The sequence below is a fragment of the Entelurus aequoreus genome, linkage group LG23 (assembly GCF_033978785.1).
Source record: "Entelurus aequoreus isolate RoL-2023_Sb linkage group LG23, RoL_Eaeq_v1.1, whole genome shotgun sequence".
In the NCBI taxonomy this organism is placed as follows: Eukaryota; Metazoa; Chordata; class Actinopteri; order Syngnathiformes; family Syngnathidae; genus Entelurus; species Entelurus aequoreus.
The window spans coordinates 38904905-38922781 of NC_084753.1; the positions used below are offsets into that span (position 1 = coordinate 38904905).

General features: G+C 41.1%; 1 protein-coding gene across 3 annotated transcripts in view; it reads left to right on the forward strand.

Moving 5' to 3' along the window:
- The window catches only part of LOC133640639 (oocyte zinc finger protein XlCOF22-like), a 35985-nt gene that overhangs the window by 11083 nt on the left and 7025 nt on the right, over positions 1 to 17877 (forward strand). The window contains exon 1 of one of the 3 annotated variants that reach the window (XM_062034174.1): positions 13765 to 14134. The exons of the other annotated variants lie outside the window; for them this stretch is intronic. The gene's annotated coding sequence lies outside the window, so the exon portion shown is untranslated. Of the gene's footprint in view, positions 1 to 13764; positions 14135 to 17877 lie in introns of those variants that run through there. 3 annotated transcript variants of the gene reach the window in all.

Here is a 17877-nt window from a genome sequence, read left to right on the forward strand (position 1 = left end):
CACTTCCGGTTTACTATGTTAGTCCAGTTCATAAACAATGAGAAGTAGACGAGTTGTGTTAACTCCTATGTCCTATAACCATGTTTATTGTGTGTATGTCCTATAATCATGTTTATTGTGTGTATGTGCTATAATCATGTTTATTGTGTGTATGTGCTATAATCATGTTTATTGTGTGTATGTCCTATAATCATGTTCACCTATAAAAACACCATAGTTAAAGGTCAGTTATTTTCATGTTGCTGCTGACATTTAAACGTGTCCTCTTAAACCAGCGCACTTTATTTCAATGTTGTTTTTTTTAAATTGGAGATTTAATTGGACTTTTCTTATATTAGTTTCAAGGCTTTTAATTTTTTTCTTGTCTCAAAACCCCTCTTAGGTTGGGATCCTATAATACAAAACCTACTTTTCTTTCTTGTTGGTATATGTTTTTGTGTATTTGGATTCAGGAATGATCTTTTATTTTTTAGAATGCTTTTTGATCCGAAACGATACAGTTAGTTGAAAATTCAGTCCATAAAAATTCAGTTTAAAAAAATGCAGTGCTGAAAAATGTGCTGCTTCAAAAAGCAAGACTCACTTCCGTTAAAAGACTAAAACCATGGAGCCTGTCTCAGAAGCAGCCAATGAGGTGTCAAGTTTGAAGTCACGTGACTCGGGTCTTGCAAAACAGCACAAAAAAGGAAATTAACTTTGCTACCTGGGGATAATACAACATAATTAACATTTAAATGCTGCCTGCTGGATGTTTTCAAACTATAGAAATGATTCCAATGGTTAAAATCTGCACTTTTGAGTGACATACGAGTTAGTAGGTGTCATGACATGCAGTTCAAGTGACTGTGGTACACAATGTGACCAGCAGATGGTGCTGGATAATGATGTTCAAGTAAACGTAAGGAAGAAGACACAAGCGCTGTTTCAACCCTCTGCGCATCCACTCGGCGCAGACGTGATCCCGTGTACAAATATCGCGACATGCTAATTTAGCCGCTATCAAAAGAACTAGCCCGTCACTGCTGATTTCATTTCAACAATTAAAAATAGGAACTTGATAGTAAATAAAGCCACGTTTCCACTGCTGGATGCTGTGTTCAATCGTGTCCATGATGTTTTAACGTTTAGGGGACGTGCTGTCATGAAATAAATAAAACATATTCCGGTGGTGGTGGTCAATGTCACTACTCCATAGGTACCGGAAGACTACGTCACTTCCTGGACTTACAATTGTTTTTACAAAGGTGCTTTTGAAACGTCACATTCTGTGATGTTTGAATATTTTATTAATGTTTTGTATAACAACTAGCTTACATAGGAGTAAAAGGGTACAAAAATATAAACATGAACAAGGGGTCGATTTTAAAACATCAGGGAGTATTATGGCCACAATTTCAATCACTTTCACTCTTCTGTCATTGCAATGAATGACGTAAGGGGGCGCCACTGACTCACATCATGTGATTTATTTTTTAAATGTTGATTTTTTTTTTTAACAATCTACTTACTTATTTTTAAATGATCAGTATGTCATCTTTTATGTGACATTGTTATTCAAGTAAAGATTACAAAAAAGAAAACGATGGTAGTGACAACATGCAGGAACATAACTGATGTAAAACAAGTAAAAAGGAAGTGACGTTGTCTTTGCGCACGCGGGCATTGATCAAGTCTTCCTGAACCGATCGTGCAGGGATTCTAAAACTGTGGTACGTGTACCACTAGTGGTACGCGGGCATCACCTAGTGGTACGCCAAATATCATTTCATTATTTAAGTACAGTGTTTTATTTTCCTACATGCAAACACAGTGTTACTGTTCAAACTGTGTGTAATGTTACAGTAACTAAAAATATTAAATATGCTTGTTAAATAACGTATCTTCCTTGTTTTTAATGAATAATTAAGGCCTACTATGCTACTGTATTTTAATGCTGTTCATGATGGTGGTACTTGGAAATCCAAGTATTTTCTGAGGTGGTACTTGGTGAAAAAAAGTTTGACAACTACTGACGTAGTGACATTGTAAACTACATTGGCAGACACCATTTTGTTATACCCAAACGGCGTCTGCTCATACATTGCGCTTCCAACGAGATCACGTTTTTTCCCCCGAGTTAGAAAGTTCCAGAACTGTTCACGTTATACCATCTCATCTCATTGTGGAACATGTGAATGTTTGAAGTGGAACTAAATGTGATCTCTGAAAGGGGTACACATTATTTCCAAAGCAGGGCCCCCATCCACATATACAATACTAGTACATATCTGGTGAAAAACAACATTAGTTTTGTTATTTTAATTATAAGTGTGCCAAATCACCTATATTTGAACATTATCTAATGGAAATGACTGCTGTCTGATAATCACATTAATAACACAATAACAATCATGTGTCTGAGTACACCTATTAATCAAAATTAGTCTAACACGTCATGTTCATGTTAATGATGGAATATAAAGTTAGTAAACATGTGAGAGTAAGAAGTAAACAAACCTGTTCTGTGTAACACAACTTGAGGTTTCTTGAAAACAGCCTCCAGTAGTTGACGTAGTCTTTTGTTCTCTTCTTTTGTTCGAGAAAGTTCCGCTTTGTACTCTGCTATCGTTCTTTCGCACATTTTCACACAATCACAACACTTTACACTCACACTTGATCTTAACTAAGCGATGTGTTGATCAAATCCGCGTCTCTTTGTTAGCAGCTAACAAGCTAAGCTAACTAGCACGCTGAGCTAACTAGCGCGCTAAAACAACTAGCAAGCTAAACGGGCCTAAAAATCTCCAAAGTTGAGTGAGACGAGTGGAGTTTATCCTGACACGGAGGATGAATAAAGTGTAGTTAGTAGCGATGTGAGGAGATGTGCAGAGGCTTAGAAGCGTGTGTGGAGTAAAGGAGGACTTTGCTGCAAAGCGCATATCCTCCACGCATGCGTCACTTAGGGGCGGGGCCAAAGAGTCAAAGTGATGGGCAAGTCATGAACGAACCGTTCAAAATGTATATTTGAATGGTGCCCACACAAAAAACATGGCAACTAATGAATGATATTTCAAATATATAAACCGTATTTGACTTTCAATCAGATAAATATGAAAATAATTAACTAGTACTATTTTAATGCACTTACCGAATTTACTGTAAAAGCTGTTCAAGCTAATAGCATTGTTCTTTACTTAAAGGCCTACTGAAATGAATTTGTTTTATTTAAACGGGGATAGCAGATCTATTCTATGTGTCATACTTGATCATTTCGCGATATTGCCATATTTTTGCTGAAAGGATTTAGTATAGAACAACGACGATAAAGATTGCAACTTTTGGTATCTGATAAAAAAAAAAGGCTTTCCCCTACCGGAAGTAGCGTGACGTAGTCAGTTGAACATATACGCAAAGTTCCCTATTGTTTACAATGATGGCCGCATGAAGTGAGAGAGATTCGGACCGAGAAAGCGACAATTTCCCCATTAATTTGAGCGAGGATGAAAGATTTGTGGATGAGTAAAGTGCAAGTGAAGGACTAGTGGGGAGTTGAAGCTATTCAGATAGGGAAGATGCTGTGAGAGCCGGGGGTGACCTGATATTCAGCTGGGAATGACTACAACAGTAAATAAACACAAGACATATATATACTCTATTAGCCACAACACAACCAGGCTTATATTTAATATGCCACAAATTAATCCTGCATAAAAACACCTGCATGTGTGTTATGCTAGCTCCTAGCTCCTCTGCTAGCTCCTAGCTCCATAGAACACGCCAATACAATTCAAACACCTGATCAACACACACAATCACTCAGCCCAAAAGACCGTTTACCTAACCCAAGGTTCATAAAGCTTATATATTTTTAAAAAGTTACGTACGTGACGCGCACATACGGTCAAGTTATCGAATGTTTAGCAGCCAAGGCTGCATACTCACGGTACCTGATATTCAGCTGGGAATGACTACAACAGTAAATAAACACAAGACATATATATACTCTATTAGCCACAACACAACCAGGCTTATATTTAATATGCCACAAATTAATCCTGCATAATAACACCTGCGTGTTTGTTATGCTAGCTCCTAGCTCCTCTGCTAGCTCCTAGCTCCATAGAACACGCCAATACAATTCAAACACCTGATCAACACACACAATCACTCAGCCCAAAAGACCGTTCACCTAACCCAAGGTTCATAAAGCTTATATATTTTTAAAAAGTTACGTACGTGACGCGCACGTACGGTACGGTACGTGTTATGCTAGCTCCTCTGCTAGCTCCTAGCTCCATAGAACACGCCAATACAATTCAAACACATGATCAACACACACAATCACTCAGCCCAAAAGACCGTTCACCTAACCCAAGGTTCATAAAGCTTATATATTTAAAAAAAGTTACGTACATACGCAAAAAAAAGCCAAAGCTGCATACTCACAGTAGCACGTCTGCGTCTTTGTCATCCAAATCAAAGTAATCCTGGTAAGAGTCTGTGTTGTCCCAGTTCTCTACAGGCGTCTGTGTATCCAAGTCAAATGTCCTCCTGGTTAGAGTCTCTGTTATCCGAGTTCTTCCATCTTGACTGCATCTTTCGGGAATGTAAACAAAGAAGCGCCGGCTGTGTACTGTTGTTGCTGACTACGTTCGAAAAATACGTCCATTTCGCACCGACAACTTTCTTCTTTGCTTGCTCAGCTTCCTTCTTCATAATGCAATGAACATGATTGAAACAGATTCACGAACACAGATGTCCAGAATACTGTGGAATTATGAAATGAAAACAGAGCTTTTTCGTATTGGCTTCAATGTGGAAGGCATACCCGTGTTCGCCGGTCTACGTCACGCGCATATGTCATCCTCAGAGGCGTTTCGAACCGGAAGTTTAGCGGCAAATTTAAAATGTCACTTTATAAGTTAACCCGGCCGTATTGGCATGTGTTATAATGTTAAGATGTCATCATTGATATATAAACTATCAGACTGCGTGGTCGGTAGTAGTGGGTTTCAGTAGGCCTTTAAAAAACAACAACTTGACAATAGTTATTGTTTGCACTTTGGCGTAAAATGCACTGAGTGTATTTTTCTGTGAGTGTTTGGAGTTATTACAGGGAACTCAGCTACCATTATACTTTAAAATGCTAATTGCTTCTCCTCATAAATTGTAGCCTGAGTGTTGGATATTCTAATATTTTTTCAGGGCTGTTTGGCTCGACTGTAATGTGTGCACTAAACACATGGACTGATACATTCTTGCATTTGCACTACAAGCTACATTATTGCATTCCCCTTATATTGACTCCTACTAGTCATGCTGCATCCTTTCAGTTATATTGAATGTATATGGAACTGTATGTCTGTATGGAAATGTTAATGTTTATTACCATGCTGGAGTGTAATTGTGTTTTAATTGTCGTCCAGAGTGTGTGTGCTCCTTTAAGAATGGCAGTATGTGAGGTGAGTGACTGAGTAAGTGAGTGGGCAAGTGAGGTGAGGGAGTGGAAGCAGTTAATGTGCAGGAGCGTTAGTAGCTTAGTGGATGTCCGGTTGGCTTCGTGGAAAACATAAATAAAGTGACAGAGTTGCAACGAATCGACAACTGTTGGGTCGTCATTCCGACCCAACAACGGAACTGTAGGACCCACTGCCGGGTAAAGTGGAGGGTTTTACCCCCGACGATACATCGGCCCTGGAGGGAATGTCTCCCCTGCGCTCCTCGACCACTGTCTGGGAGCTGACAATCAGGAAAGGTGTACAATTCTGCATCAGAGAGAACACAACCATTGCAGCCCATCCATCCATTCATCCATTTTCTTCTGCTTATCCGAGGTCGGGTCGCGGGGGCAGCAGCCTAAGCAGAGAAGCCCAGACTTCCCTCTCCCAGCCACCTCATCCAGCTCCTCCTGGGGGATCCCGAAGCGTTCCCAGGCCAGCCGGGAGACATAGTCTGCCTAAAGTGTCCTGGATTTTCCCCGTGGCCTCCTGCCGCTCGGACGTGCCCGAAACACCTCCCTAGGTGGCATCCTGACCAGATGCCCGAACCACTTCATCTGTCTCCTTGATGTGGAGGAGCAGCGGCTTTACTTTGAGCTCCTCTCGGATGACAGAGCTTCTCACCACATTTTTTAGGGAGAGCCCCACTCATTTTGGCCGCTTGTACCCGTGATCTTGTCCTTTCGGTCATAACCCAAAGCTCATGACCATAGGTGAGGATGGAAACGAAGATCGACCTGTAAATTGAGATCTTTGCCTTCTTCACCACAATGGATCGATACAGCGTCCGCATTACTGAAGATGCCGCACCGATCCACCTGTTGATCTCACGATCCACTCTTCCCTCATTCGTGAACAAGACTCCGAGGTACTTGAACTCCTCCAAATAGGGCAAGATCTCCTCCCCAAATTGGAGATGGCACTTCACCCTTTCCCGGGCGAGAACCATGGACTCGAAATTGGAGGTGCTTATTCTCATCCCAGTCGCTTCACACTCGGCTGCGAACCGATCCAGTGAGAGCTAAAGATCCTGGCCAGATGAAGCCACCAGGACCACATCCTCTGCAGAAAGCAGAGACCGAATCCTGCAGCCACCAAACCGGATCCCCTCAACGCCTTGATTGCGCCAAGAAATTCTGTCCATAAAAGTTATGAACAGAATCGTGACAAAGGGCAGCCTTGGCAGAGTCCAACCCTCACTAGATACAGGTCCGACTTACTGCCGGCAATGTGGACCAAGCTCTGACACTGATCGTACAGGGAGCGGACCGCCAAAATCAGACGGTCCGATACCCCATACTCTCTGAGCACTCCCCACAGGACTTCCCGGGGAACACGGTCGGCCATGCATCCAAAATGTAACATCATCTTGAGGACAAGCAAAGTGCCTGTTGTTTTACAGTTTAATAATCTATTTAATAAGAAATGTTCAGACAATACTTTTTTTTTTGAGTATTTATTTCAGGCTTCAAAAGACAAAAGTTGTCTGTTTACAGGAGAGTGTCGGTGAGGCACACACATTTTATCTTAGCTCAGGAATGCATGGGGGAAGGGTTGGAGATAAGCAGGAAACTCTTAGTTAGGAAAAGTAAACACACTCTAAGTAAGGCGAGACATTAGTCTGAATATGATGCATCTAGCAAAGTGAGACAGGCAGAAGAAACAAAGCAATACAGCATAAACACGTCAGAAAAAATACTTGAAGATGAATCTTTAACCAAAACAAGTACTACGAAAATGTTGATTTTTGCTATTAAATCATCAGTAAGCCAACCTTTGGCCCAGGAATCACAGGATATAGATTCACAATACAAGCACCATGTTTGCACCAAAACCCAAACACACACACACACACACACACACACACACACACACACGTGGCACAATAACACATAGTACCATAAATCAAAGCTAGAACCAAATAACTGTCATGACCTGTCATAGTAGGTCAGACCTTGTTCTGGTTTGTGTTGTAATGTTCATGATTGCTGCTCACATGCTTAGTATGTATTACACGTGACACACCCTCGTGCTGCAACGTGACATTCATGCATGACATCACTCCCGGAGAGGCTGGAATAAAGTAAATATTGCATGTTTTCATTTAGGACAAACACAAAGATTTTAACTTGGATTAGTGGTTTGAAAATAGTAATGCTTTACTTGTTACTGAAAAAAGGAGGTCATATCAGAGCATTGCGTTACTAAGTAACACGTTACCAGCATCACTGGAAGTGCCCCAGTATCAGGGGCGAACTAATCAACAGTCTTAGGAGAACTTTATTCAAAGTATTAGAACAAGACTGCAGTTCCTGTGAGGAGCCAGGTCAGATGTATACTTCCATTTGATGTCATCGACCCTTGTCTGAAAGTTGGACCTTGAAAATTGCTGAATGTCATCGTATCAATTAGACACCGATGGTGCCATGTCTCTCTTACACAGTGTCAGTCAGTTTACAATTTTGGGGCCCTGTTGCTCACCAAAATACTGACCCCCCCACTTGGCCGTCACTGTCCTGTCCGTTACAACTTCTTCACAACTCCCCAAGATAGGAGACACTCAGCATCCTTGGGAAGTCAACCCCAGGGGCTGGCGCATACTTGCCAACCTTGAGACTAGCCCTCGCCCCCCCGGGGGGGTGTTAAGGGCTAGGAGTATATTTATAGCTAGAATTCACTGAAATTAAAGTATTTCTTATATATATATATATATATATATATATATATATATATATATATATATAGATATATATATATATATATATATATATATATATATATATCTATATATATAGATATATATATATAGATATATATATATATATATATATATACATATACAGTATATATAGTATAGTAATGAAAACACAAACTGTACTGTACTTGCAGCTTACTTTAAAAAAAAAAAAAAACACTTACCTTTCACTATTTGAGTAGCTTTTGTTCTGCCATTTGAGTACTGGCGAGTGATCTCTGAATCTGGGAACCTATCCTTCACGGATTTGTTGAAAACATCCGCAAATGAGAACGGAATGTTGCTTGCAAGGTGGCCCATAATACTGCGTTGCCGCCGCCTTGTGCTTCTCTGACCGTTCATGAGTGACTATATCCATTCGGCCACCGTGTTATGGGTTATAGATAAACCTATGGATAACGGAGACATATATAAGAGTCTCCTTTTCAGGTGAGAGAGGACGCTAAAGGCAGTGCCTTTAAGGCACGCCCCCAATATTGTTTGTCCGGCTTGAAATTGTGTATATTACAACGTGCCGTAGTTTTGAAGCAATGCATGATGGGAATCCGGATGTTGTGTGTCAGTGTATTGTAATAATCCCAGGAATGTAGGCTCTTACGCCTTCTTTGTTTGTTTTGTCTTTATTGCACAAGATGTAATTCAACCACACAACAGCTCCAATGTGTGACTATCCCTTTTCCCGGCAAAACTCAAACACCCACTTCTTATTAACAACGTCACTTCCCTATCCCTCCCGGAAGTCCCGCCCCCCAGCCACAGTCATTGGCTAACACCCCGTAGCCAGCCGCTACAGTATTAACATGCCGGCTGGAATAAACACACGCTGAGAAATAGCTCCATGCCTGCCTACTTTATGGGTTATAGATAAACCTATGGAAAACAGAGACATATACAATAGTCTCCTTTTCAGGACGAGAGACGACGCTAAAGGCAGTGCCTTTAAGGCACGCCCCCAATATAGTTGTCCAGCTGGAAATCGGGAGATTTTCGGGAGAATGGTTGTCCCAGGAGATTTTCGGGAGAGGAACTGAAATTCGGGAGTCCATCCATCCATCCATCCATCTTCTTACGCTTATCCGAGGTCGGGTGGCGGGGGCAGCAGCCTAAGCAGGGAAACCCAGACTTCCCTCTCCCCAGCCACTTCGTCCAGCTCCTCCCGGGGGATCCCGAGGCGTTCCCAGGCCAGCCGGGAGACATAGTCTTCCCAACGTGTCCTGGGTCTTCCCCGTGGTCTACTACCGGTCGGACGTGCCCTAAAAACCTCCCTAGGGAGGCGTTCGGGTGGCATCCTGACCAGATGCCCGAACCACCTCATCTGGCTCCTGTTGATGTGGAGGAGCAGCGGCTTTACTTTGAACTCCCCCCGGATGGCAGAGCTTCTCACCCTATCTCTAAGGGAGAGCACCGCCACCCGGCGGAGGAAACTCATTTCGGCCGCTTGTACCCGTGATCTTGTCCTTTCGGTCATGACCCAAAGCTCATGACCATAGGTGAGGATGGGAACGTAGATCGACCGGTAAATTGAGAGCTTTGCCTTCCGGCTCAGCTCCTTCTTCACCACAACGGATCGATACAGTGTCCGCATTACTGAAAACGCCGCACCGATCCGCCTGTCGATCTCATGATCCACTCTTCCCTCACTCGTGAACAAGACTCCGAGGTACTTGAACTCCTCCACTTGGGGCAGGGTCTCCTCCGCAACTCGGAGATGGCACTCCACCCTTTTCGGTAGTCTCTCGGAAAATTCAGGAGGGTCGGCAAGTATGGGCTGGCATATGTACAAACCCCATTTCCATATGAGTTGGGAAATTGTGTTAGATGTAAATATAAACGGAATACAATGATTTGCAAATCCTTTTCAACCCATATTCAGTTGAATGCACTACAAAGACAAGATATTTGATGTTCAAACTCATAAACTTTATTTTTTTTTTTGCAAATAATAATTAACTTAAAATTTCATGGCTGCAACACGTGCCAAAGTAGTTGGGAAAGGGCATGTTCACCACTGTGTTACATGGCCTTTCCTTTTAACAACACTCAGTAAACGTTTGGGAACTGAGGAGACACATTTTTGAAGCTTCTCAGGTGGAATTCTTTCCCATTCTTGCTTGATGTACAGCTTAAGTTGTTCAACAGTCCGGGGGTCTCCCTTGTGGTATTTTAGGCTTCATAATGCGCCACACATTTTCAATGGGAGACAGGTCTGGACTACAGGCAGGCCAGTCTAGTACCTGCACTCTTTTACTATGAAGCCACGTTGATGTAACACGTGGCTTGGCATTGTCTTGCTGAAATAAGCAGGGGCGCCCATGGTAACGTTACTTGGATGGCAACATATGTTGCTCCAAAATCTGTATGTACCATTCAGCATTAATGGTGCCTTCACAGATGTGTAAGTTACCCATGTCTTGGGCACTAATACACCCCCATACCATCACAGATGCTGGCTTTTCAACTTTGCGCCTATAACAATCCAGATGGTTCTTTTCCTCTTTGGTCCGGAGGACACGACGTCCACAGTTTCTAAAAACAATTTGAAATGTGGACTCGTCAGACCACAGAACACTTTTCCACTTTGTATCAGTCCATCTTAGATGAGCTCAGGCCCAGCGAAGCCGACGGCGTTTCTGGGTGTTGTTGATAAACGGTTTTCGCCTTGCATAGGAGAGTTTTAACTTGCACTTACAGATGTAGCGACCAACTGTAGTTACTGACAGTGGGTTTCTGAAGTGTTCCTGAGCCCATGTGGTGATATCCTTTACACACTGATGTCGCTTGTTGATGCAGTACAGCCTGAGGGATGGAAGGTCACGGGCTTAGCTGCTTACGTGCAGTGATTTCTCCAGATTCTCTGAACCCTTTGATGATATTACGGACCGTAGATGGTGAAATCCCTAAATTCCTTGCAATAGCTGGTTGAGAAAGGTTTTTCTTAAACTGTTCAACAATTTGCTCAGGCATTTGTTGACAAAGAGGTGACCCTCGCCCCATCCTTGTTTGTGAATGACTGAGCATTTCATGGAATCTACTTTTATACCCAATCATGGCACCCTTCTGTTCCCAATTAGCCTGTTCACCTGTGGGATGTTCCAAATAAGTGTTTGATGAGCATTCCTCAACTTTATCAGTATTTATTGCCACCTTTCCCAACTTCTTCGTCATGTCTTGCTGGCATCAAATTCTAAAGTTAATCCTTATTTGCACAAAAAAATAAGTTTATCAGTTTGAACATCAAATATGTTGTCTTTGTAGCATATTCAACTGAATATGGGTTGAAAAGGATTTGCAAATCATTGTACTCCGTTTATATTTACATCTAACACAATTTCCCAACTCATAAGGAAACGGGGTTTGTATGTTTATGTGGTGTTTTATGAGCCCTCACATTCAGTGGATGTCAGCATGATGGGACATTGTTTACCAGAGACTGGCTGGGTGAGGACACACAAGGCCGATGCAAAAGAGGAACAACATTCTTTCTACAAAACACCAATTCTGATGCACCATTAGATGCTGAAGTGAATTAATTAACACATATTATGTTTTGCTTATGGTGAAGGTTTATATTCACCTTGGAGAAAGCGAAGAACCAAGTTTAAGTAAATAGTAGTATTTCAGTTTGAGCACATAATAAGATAAGGCTTCTTAGTTTGACTTTCACAGGTGGGCTGGATCACTCCTCATAGGGAAGAGGCCCTAATTTGGACTTCGGAATGCAGAAGTGATAGCCCTATCCTTGAAGCCCTAACCTTGAGAAGAGACTACATGGCATAATTATTTCCCTTGAAGCAGAGACAAACGTGTGTGTGTGTGTGTGTGTGTGTGTGTGTGTGTGTGTGTGTGTGTGTGTGTGTGTGTGTGTGTGTGTGTGTGTGTGTGTGTGTGTGTGTGTGTGTGTGTGTGTGTGTGTGTGTGTGTGTGTGTGTGTGTGTGTTTTGGAGGGGTCCAAAGTAATTATATTGGGGGCTGTGCCCTAGTCAAGCTTTATGCTTAGCAACACCCCTAGTGGGAGGTTCCAGTTTCTGGATCATCTGAGAGGTCACAGACATGTTCTCTTTTGGAGGAAGATGTAGGCTATTCCTGCCCTTTTCCAGCTAAAACGAAGGCGCATAGTACCTAAAAATAATAATAAATACCTTCCCTGTGATTGATAATATCTACATTCATCATGTCAAACTACTTCCTTAACGTAAATGACCGCCATAACCACAACACCAGGGGGAGCTCCACTAACCACGTTAAACCCAGATTCCGATCTAACAAAGGTCTTAACTCATTCTCTTTCTATGCCATATCAATGTGGAATGCGCTCCCAACAGTTGTAAAAGAAAGGGCATCTCTATCCTCCTTCAAAACCGCACTAAAACAACACCTCCAGGCAACTTCAATCCTAAACTAACTTTCTCTGATGATGCAATTGTTGATGACTGAAGTGTTGATACCATCAAATCCTAACCCCCCCCCCCCCCCCCCCCCATATCCCACACCCCGGATTGTAAGTAATGTAAACAATTCATCGTATATACTCCGATGATTATCTTGTGTGATGACTATATTATGAAAATAGTATATATCTGTATCATGAATCAATGGACCCCGACTTAAACAAGTTGAAAAACTTATTCGGGTGTTACCATTTAGTGGTACGGAATATGTACTTCACTGTGCAACCTAATAATAAAAGTCTCAATCAATCAATCAATCAATTGCCGAAGGACTTGTGATGACACATTTAGTCCTTGGAGGTGAACTGGTAACGTCAACATTAAGGACTGAAATAGTTTCTGAGTCGATCAACATTTTCTGTCTTATCAAAACCACCACACTGAGAAATGACTTGCAAATAATTATTACTTCTTCAAAAGCATGTACCACTTTTTACTTTCATCTTCATCTTTGTGTAAACTTCAAAATGAAAACAGGAGATTTGAGAGATACACAAAATAATTTTACAGAGGAGATCAAGCTTATTTTATTCCTTCATATTACTTACATTTCTTCCACAAAACTCACATTTGTATGCACATCTGTATAATGGATGATAATGAACCAAAGCTGCTAAAATTGTTGATAACTAGATGACAAAATGTTCTACAATCAGATATTCGATTGTTTGTAATTTCAAGAATACTATCTGCTGGAATAGGAAATCACATGTTCTGTAGGACTGTGTAAGGCAAGCCAACAGCCAGTTCTTATAAATAGTGGTCCATCTTTGTGGTTAGATAATAAATCATGAGCATACAACACTATAGAACACATATGGCAAATAAAAAGAGCGAAAATAAGTGTATTAAAAACAATACGTTTTCATTATTTTCATATATACCTGATTAAAAGTAAAATACGGTTGATATATTTGAAATATCATTTGTTGCCATGTTTTTTGTGTGGGCACCATGAAAACATACATTTTGAACGGTTCGTTCATGACTTGCCCATCACTATGACTCATTGGCGCCGCCCCTAAGTGACGCAAGCGTGGAGGAGTAAAGTCCTCCTTTACTCCACACACGCTTCTAAGCCTCGGCACATCTCCTCACATCGCTACTAACTACACTTTATTCATCCTCCGTGTCAGGATAAACTCCACTCGTCTCACTGAACTTTGGAGATTATAAGGCCCGCTTATCTTGCTAGTTGTTTTAGCGCGCTAGTTAGCTTAGCATGCTAATTAGCTTAGCTTGTTAGCTGCTAACAAAGAGACGCGGATTTGATCAACACATCGCTTAGTTAAGATCAAGTGTGAGTGTAAAGTGTTGTGATTGTGTGAAAATGTGTGAATGAACGATAGCAGAGTACAAAGAGGAACTTTCTCGGACAAAAGAAGAGAACAAGAGACTACGTCAACTACTGGAAGCTGTTTTCAAGAAACCCTAAGTTGTGTTACACAGAACAGGTTTGTTTACTTCTTACTCTCACATGTTTACTAACTTTATATTTCATCATTAACATGAACATGACGTGTTAGATTAATTTTGATTAATAGGTGTACTCAGACACATGATTGTTATTGTGTTATTAATGTGATTATCAGACCGCAGTCCTTTCTTCCATCCATCCATCTTCTTCCGATTATCCGGGGTCGGGTCGCGGGGGCAGCAGCCTAAGCAGGGAAGCCCAGACTTCCCTCTCCCCTGCCACTTTGTCCAGCTCTCCCCCCCACACCTCCCCCCACTTTTTTTTTCTGAAAAAAGACACTTACGGAAACATCCAAGTAAAAGGTCAGCAAAAGCGGAGGTGGAGGACAGGTCATGTTTGAGGTCAATGAAAGCCTTTTCAGCCTCTGTGGACCACTGGAGGGCGGCATTAGTGTTGCGGACCCCATAGCGATATCGACTGACCCTTATAGCGATAGCGACCCTACTGGTGAAAGCCACAAAGTATGCTTATACATATAGCCAAGATGGCGGCGCTTCAATGCAGCGGCTTCTTGCGAGCGCTCCTGGAAGTGTAGACCGATTTGGCAAAAACACCCGTCAATTCAGTCAATTTCATGGCTGGCTCACAGCGTGTTCACTCCGTGATCACTTACGACCGACTTACGATTCTGGATGTGGAGAGATCGGGCCATTTTGGGCTGAAAGATGCGTGTACGGTGGACCTACTCGCTAGCTTGGGAATTCTTTGTGAGCTACATCCAGCAGTGGCCTTTGAAGCAGGGGCGTCCACTACCAGCGGAGACGTCAACGAAAGAGACGTAAGCGATGCGCTCGGAAGCAGAAGCGGGGGTGTCGGGCGGGGCTAACAACAAAGCTAAATGCGTTGTTGTTAGCGGGGCTAACGAAAAAGCTAAATGCTAATCCACAAAGAAGCGCTAATATGCGGTCCTCTCCAAGGTTTCTCATAGTCATTCACATTGACGTCCCACTGGGGTGAGTTTTCCTTGCCCGTATGTGGGCTCTGTACCGAGGATGTCGTTGTGGCTTGTACAGCCCTTTGAGACACTTGTGATTTAGGGCTATATAAATAAACATTGATTGATCGATATTGACACAAATATAATAAAAACACTAACCCTATGACGGATGCTTTTGCAATTGTTCGATTTGATCTTGCACAACACCTAGTGGCCACAATAATTCATTAAGTCAAGCTCATGGCGCAGAAAGTTGAACGATGCGGACACGTTTGTTACTGGATACTTTCTATCAGACTTCTGTTTTGGAGACTTTGTGTACGTATTAAGCAACTATAATTATTTGATATGCTTAAATGTGCTGTTTTAGCTTAGCTGTTGTGTAGCTGCTAGCTCCTCGTAGCCTACAGCAGGTGTGTCCAAAGTGCAGCCCATAGCTATGTTTTTAACCGACAACGGGGAGTGTTGAAAATGTGATGTTTGCGTGTCGGCCCAATCAGCGGCAGCTACGCCCTGTTTCGTCATTGGACCTAAGTCTTTGGCTTGGTAGGCGGGACAGAGAGCAAGGGAACAATGTGGGACAGCAATGGTGTCCATCTTATACCATGCTAGTTGTTGCAATGAAAGGTCAAGATGATCAGCCACACCCTGAGTTCCAACATATATAGGAGTCAAAGGCCTCCTGGTATGAGTCGTCTAACTGGTGATCATAACAGGTGGCGGTGCATATGGACGCAGCTCAGTCAGCCATGGCTTTCACTGATAGAACAGTTGGAGCAGTCCTTGTCCTCCACTCCTTCCCGGGAGGAGGCGTACCCAGTAGATGTCAGCCATTGCTGGTACTTCAGCCTGTGGTACGAGCACGAGCATGGAGGAGCCTTTGTAGTGGTGTCTGAACATGCGCAAACTTTTTTTTTTTCTTCATAAAGCAAACGGATCACACGTGTGTGCCGATCCGAAGATATTGATCCTCACGGATCAATGTTCATCTGTTGCACCACTACTATATATATATTGTGACGAACGGGCCCAAACCAACCTCCCAGAGACAGTTCTGTTACGTTTCTAACGCAGCAGCGTTGCTTTTTTCAGTCACTTTTCTGAAAACAAGTTAACTCAAATTCCTCTCGATTGGGGCTTCCCTTTAAACAAACAAATTATCTAATTTTTCGTGCCTTGATCAGGTCTCCTAATGTCTATATATATATATATATATATATATATATATATATATATATATATATATATATATATATATATATATATATATATATATATATATATATATATATATGTATATATATATATATATATACATATATATATATATATATATATATATATACATATATATGTATATATGTATGTGTGTGTATATATATATATGTATATATATATATATATATATATATATATATATATATATATACATATATATATATATATATATATATATATATATATATATACATACACACATATATATATATATATACATATATATATACATACACACATACATATATATATATATATATATATATATATATATATATATATATATATATATATATATATATATATATATATATATATATGTATATATATACATATATATATATATATATATATATATATATATATATATATATATATATATATATATATATATATATATATATATATATATATATATATATATATATACACACACATACATACTGTATATATATATATATATATATATATATATATATATATATATATATATATATATATATATATATATATATATATATATATATATATATATATCAGGGATGTCCCGATCCAGGTTTTTGCACTTCCGATCCGATACCGATGTTGTTTTTGCACTTCCGATCCGATACTGATACTGGACGATACTAGCCTGCCATGTATTAAAGTTTAAAGTCATTTAGCCTACTTAGTTGTCAGATTCATGTTGAAAAGGGTTTTAGTACTCTTGATAACAACTAGCCAGCTGAATTAGGTGAGTTTGAATAATACACAATGGTTGGTAACAAGAAACTGACCTGTTTATTCAAGGATAAACACAAAATAGATAAAATGATACATGACAAACAGAAATGGCATCATTGAACAGTAAAAAAGTGAACAGTATAAAGTGCAAATAATGCTGTAAACATTATTAAAAAAAAGCAAAACACACAAACAACCTGAGTGGGATCAAATGTCTATAACTCAGCATCAATACTTGCTCTTGAACAAGTGTAAACTTAAAAAAAATATATATCTACACACTCCCTTCAATTGTTTGCCCCCCCTGACTGCAGTCCGAGCATAATGGGGAGATTTTTTCTAACAAAGACGAGCACTTCAAGATGCTCAGGTGTCAGCCTGCTCCTGTGTTCATCAATGATGAGTGAGGCTGTGCTAAAAAGCCTCTCACTCTCAACACTGCTGCAAGGAGCACTGAGGAACTTGGCTGCTGTTGCTGCCAGGGCGGGTAGTCGAGACTGATTGTCTCTCCAGTAGTGAAAAGGATTGCTCTTACGCCCAGCTGGAGGCTCACTGAGGTAGCTCTCCAACTGAAACAGTGCCCCTGGGGTGATCTGCTGCTCAGATGGACCTGCTGTGCAGCTCTCCTCCAGTATCTCGTCAAAGTAGCTGCAGAGGCTGCTGGTTGAGCTTCCAGCCTCCATTCCTGGTGTTTGCCTTGCTGTCTCAGCCTCAGCCACACCTTCTCCAGAGGGCATGGTCTTCAGTTCTTGTTCCATTTTCATCACCTCTACCTTTAGTGC